Consider the following 6,000-nt stretch of genomic DNA (forward strand, 5'->3'; position numbering starts at 1 on the left):
AGTGCATACTCCCAGCGCCAATAACTAAATGAGGAAATAAATCAACAAAAATATAAGTGGATAGTCTCACTATGTATTTCAAGGTTGTTTCACACCCACACACGTGTACTTAAAATCCTTCAGCACACACCCCAACGTCATCTTGCCTTTGTGAATATATAGCTCTAACTCGTAATAGCAGAACCACCCTTTGAGGAATATTGATTAACAGCCCCCTCCCCAATAATTTCCATACTCTACCAACAAGCTCTGTTTTGTTGTGTTTCAAAATCAGATGCTTCATTCCAGGAATTCAGGCAAATTACTGAATTTCTGCTAGTCCCCAGTTTCCTATGAATTATAATAAAGAATAAAAGCACCGATTACAGTCGTTGGCTGGGATAAAGAAAGTGTTCAGAAACACTCAGTCTAATTACTGCTGTGGCTAGAGTTATGACTATTAATAAACTTAGCTGTGTGGCTCCCCAGACCACAGCAAATTAGACGCATTTAAACTAGAAGAGGAGACTTTATGGAATGAATATTCTTACTATAGAAGGAAATACCAGTAAATTGCTCACTCATGAGAAAACAACAGAATCACAAGAGAGGTGTTTTTAAAAGGAAAGGCAAGTTGCAAAGATGCCTCAGTACCTAAGGATCTGTGTTTGGTCCCCAGAAGCCACTTTTTTTTTTTTTTTTAAAGCCAGGCATCGTGACATGAGCTTGCAACTCCAGCACCGAGGAGGTAGATCATGGAGGGTCACTGGCCAGCCAGACCAGAGCTCTTAAAAGCTTCTAGACCAGTGACATACGCTCTCTGAAACAGACAAGGCAAATGACTCCTGAAGAGGGATAACATAGGGTGTTGCCCTCTGGCCTATACAGACACACACAGACACACACATACATACATACATACATACACACACACACAGAGGCATGCGATAACATAGGGTGTTGCCCTCTGGCCTATACAGACACACACAGACACACACATACATACATACATACATACACACACACACACAGAGGCATGCATGCACGCACGCACACACACACACACACACACACACACACACACACACAAGGAGCAGGGAACATAGTCTCTCAGCTGAGCTAGAAATGTCCCTAAGCAGGTGGTAGCAACTTACTAACAAGATTTTAGGGTTATCAGGGAAAGTGGAAGTGTTTTTCAGTTTCCTATATAGGAAGCCTTGTACGTCACACACTTTAGAAATATTTTTGTGAACATGCTAACTTGCACTCAAATTTGTAAGCTCGTATAGTCTAATGGCTTTGTTTCATAGCCATAAAACTGCACTAAAATTTTAGTGGCTGTTATTGTTATTGAATTTAGGGCTATATGGTATTTTATGCATATTGTATAATTCTGTAATTAAAAGGAACAAAGTGACTTCCTTAGAAACATTGACTCAAAGTCATATCTTCCCAGGGGCTGAGGATGTGACTCAACAGTAGATTGTATGCTTAGCATGTGTAAAGGCCTCTGTTCAGCCATCAGTAGACAGCAGCAGTAACAATAACGGCTTCTATGAATGCCATTGGTTCAAAGTGTTAGACTTTGACTAAGTGTTAGTTATTATATATGCTATCTTATATATATTAGATAATATATAAATATAAATAAATATATAATTATATAACTATGGCAATATTCCTCTGGTCAGCACTGACTTACATCTCTTTTCATTGATAATGACAAATCTGTGTCTGTTTGTCATTCTTGATCTGCTAAGTATATTTTTCTGGTGAACTTTTCTTTGAATACATGAAGACTATGTCAAATGTAGTAAGAAGACCTGGGCTACATAACTCAAAAAAAAAAAAGGCAGGTAAATGAACAAATAAAATCCTATGGTAAATGAGGTTCGTTATCACTGCCATTAGATATTGGCCAGTATCAATGCTGTTAGCACCTGGCCGGTGTTGAAGCTGTCCAATTTTAGTTTTAGATTTTTCAATGTATTCTGAATGGGAGACATTCTGAAGAAAAAAGTCATACTTAAGTGAGTGAAGACTTCATAGCATTTTACTTTAAATTAGCTTTTCAATTGATCTATCTCATGCAAGGAAATTTAAACTACAGAGTGGTATTAATTCTACTGTTTAATTTGAAAGATACGAAAGTCCTACTTAGCCGTAGTTTGATCATAATCTTTCCCTCCTCATGCAGATTTCACTCTTCAGAGACAGGGTTTCTCTGTGTAGTCCTGGCTATCCTCGAACTTGCTCTGTGGAGCAGGCTAGGCCCCAATTCAGAGATCCACATATCTCTGCCTAAGATTAAAGGCGTGTTCCACCATGAGCTGAGGGCATAGCTCAATGGTACAGTGCTTGCTTACCAGGCACAAGGCCTTGAGTCCAATCTTCATAAGGTAAATTCCTCCCTTGTGGAAGCAAGCTTAGCTACTCATGTGATCTTTTCTGTTGTGCTCTTTCTCTCTCTTCTCTTTTACAAAATAGTTCTGCATCAATCACAGGATTTTGTTGTTGCTGTTTTGTCTTAATTTCTGGAAGATATTCAGAACTCTACCTTCCAAGTTTAAATAGATTTTGCTTGCAATCATTTTTCTTTTTAATCACCAAAGCTCTCCTTTCCTCTCTATTTAATTTTAGAAATATTACCCTAGTTTTAAATTATGAAAGTAATGTCCAGTATGGCTGTGAATATTGTAGATTTTCTTCTAAAGTATATTGTGTTTTATTTGACCATGCATGTGCTTTTGTATCATTAATCTCAATATCTTACATCTTTATTGGAAAAGAAAACTTTCCCCCCCATAGTATGAAAGGATGAGATAAGAGGAAGCTAGAACCTTGTTAGTTTGTACCACTGCTATGTTGTTAGTCAGTTTTCTGCCTCTATTTTTAAAAAATCCAGATTGAGAAATTCACCAAGGAAACTGTACTTCCTACAGTTCTGAAGGCTGGGAGTCTCATGAGGACTTCCTTACTGATTTATAAAATGGTGAAGGATGACCCATAGCCAGATAGAGTCGAAGAGTAGATGTGTGAGCTCGTCTTCTTCGCTCTTCCTACAAAACCCCTAATCTTAAGGAGGCCCCACACTTGTGACCTCACCTAACCCTAATTACCTCCCAATGGTCCCATATCTAAAGCCCATCATCAGATGAAATTGGGGATGAAGTTTCCATCATGTGACCTTTTAGGGTAAGTAATCCTTACCAGGCTGACTCCTGACCACTTCTTTAGTGTTAGTATGTGGAGATCTACCCATAGAGCAAATAGTGAAAACTGAAGAGTCCTACTCTGAACAGACAACCAATGGACCATGCTCTTCACAGTGCTGTCTAACACATCTGAAACACTCTTAAGGTTAGCTTTGAAATTCCAATTTTGTGTGTGGAAATTAATGTGCAATCACTGATCTCTCTCTCTCTCTCTCTCTCTCTCTCTCTCTCTCTCTCTCTCTCTCTCTCTCTCTCTCTCTCTCCTTCTTGATTGTAGATGCAATATGACCAGCTGCCTCAAGCTCCTGATATGAGTTACTGTACCCTCAAATGTGAGTCAAAGAAGACTCACCCTTACATATCTCTTAGCTCATTGTGTTTTAATGATTCCCTGGTATTTTCTATGTAAGGATCGACCTACATACATGTTAAGGAAAAACTATGAATCTTATATAGTACTGCCATTCTTTCAGAAAGATGAGAATTGGAAGCCCTAGAAACATTCTAGCATCAAAATTTAAAGTTGAACTTTTAAAATATCATGTATGTTGAATGTAAAGGGGCCCAAATACGGTGGTTTAGAATCCCAATATAATACCTAAAAAAAACTAAAGAAGAAAATAGTATTTTTAAGTTGGTACAGAACATTGTGGAGGTAAGAAAAAAAGAAAGAGAGAAAGGAAGGAAGGAAGGAAGGAAGGAAGGAAAGAAGGAAAGGAACAAGCCAAGAGAATTGTCTTGAAAGGAGTAACTGCAGACATTTTAATCACCTGGATTTTCTTTTTGCCATAGAAGAGATAATTTCCCCTACACGCCTTAGGTATCTATTTTTCAAATTTGGACCAACACTCCTCCTCCTATTTAAGCATCCAGAAGGAAGTAGAAATCTCTCTGCTTCTTATGGCATCTGCATAGGCTTCCTAATAGATGGGTGATGCTGAAGCACCAAACCCAACAAGCATGTTCATAAAAGTAATGTGTATTGAATTGGCATTTGCTCTCAATACCTTTTCCTTTAAGTGTCGGTTGGGGCACGTAGGCAATAGGAGAATACATTTGCTAAGGCAATTACCCATTATTGTGGAGCAGCCTGGCTAGTCCCCTGAGAAAACTCATGCATAATTTGTTTGTGCATAATATACTGTCTGCACTACTGTATCTATCCCTGACTTAGGAGGAAACTCTTGGGGCTTATTGTCCATACTGTTTCTTCTACGTTAAGTGACCTTGTCTTCCACCCCTAATTGCCGCACAGACCAGTTCAACAGCCCTACAAGCTCAAATGCCTTAAACATCACTTACAGAAAGCGTCATTTCTTCATTCCAACAATGCCTCACTTATTGATTGCTATCATTAAATAGATGGAGAAATCCTTACGGCCACACTTTTATTCTGTTAGGTTGTAACTGTCGTGGGATGAATGACTTAATGGATTACCGACTTCCTTACACTTTTCCTGCCAAGTGCTCCACACTTTCTGAAAACTCTTCTCTCATGCCACTCCTGCTCTCCTGCCCATGACTCAGGAAGAAGGAAAAAACTGCTTCAGCAACCAGGATCACCTACCAAGCTGCTGCTACTCAGGGAAAAACAAGTGGGGAGAGGACGAGGCCTCCTTCTCAAAGTACCACTGGAGAAAGGCCCACTGCTTCCCTAATCTCCATGTAGCTTACAAGTTGGGACCTCACAGAATTCTGTTCCCATCTGCTCCCAATTCTCTTGTGGCTCCAGTTTTTCTCAAGAAGAAACCATCACCCTTACAACAGCAAGAAAGATTCTACATGACCTTTGCAACCTCAGTGGCCTTTTAGGCTTTCTATTGCTGTGATGAAACACGGTGACCGTCTATTTCCCCATCTCCTATGTTTCTCTTACCTAGAGTCTCAGTAGGATGTCCTCACATCTATTCCAATCTCCTGGTAAGTGAAAACATTAATGGGACATGCCTTTTGGGCTAGTGTCCAATTATAAGTGAGTATATACCATGTGAGTCTTTCTGTTTCTGGGTTAACTCACTCAGTATGATCATTTCTAATTTCCTCCATTTGTCCACAAATTTCTGGATTTCCTTGTTTTTTATAGCTGAGTAGTATTCCATAGTATAAATATACCACAATTTCTTTATCTATTCTTCAACTGAGAGGCATAATAAAAGGATCCAGAAGATCTTAGAAACCTACAAGAATAACATCATAATGGGTGGATCAGGGCCCAGAGGTGTCTGCTCAAACTATTGCATTAACCAAGGACAATACAAGTAGTAAACACCAAACCCCTACTCTGATCCAGCCGATGGACAGGACATCCTCCACTGTTACATGGAGAGCAGGGACTAACTCTGATATGTGCTCTGCTGCCCTATATTTGACAACCTCCCCTTGGTGGGGAGCCCTGGTGGCACTCAAAGAAAGAATAGGCAGACTATCAAGATGAGATTTGTTAGCCTGCGACCATAAAGTGGGGGAGGAGATACTCCTCGGACATGGACCTAAGGGAGGGTAGTAGGTGGGGGTGGGAGGGTAGGAGGAACAGAAGGATACAAGTGATGGGAGAACAATTGAGTTGTAATCTGAATAAATTGATTAAAAAAACAAAAAACAAAACAAACAAACAAACAAAAAACAAAAAGGAAAAGAAAAGAAAAGAGAAAAAGAAACACTATGACCAGAAAGCAAGTTGGGAGGTAAGAGTTTATTTGGTTTATGCTTCCATATCACTGTTCTTCATTAATGGAACTCAAACAGGACAAGAACCTGGAGGCAAGATCTGATGCAGAGGCCTTGGAAGGGTTCTGCTTACTGGCTT

The sequence above is a fragment of the Acomys minous genome (genome assembly GCF_964271855.1).
Source record: "Acomys minous genome assembly, chromosome: 17".
NCBI classification, from domain to species: domain Eukaryota; kingdom Metazoa; phylum Chordata; class Mammalia; order Rodentia; family Muridae; genus Acomys; species Acomys minous.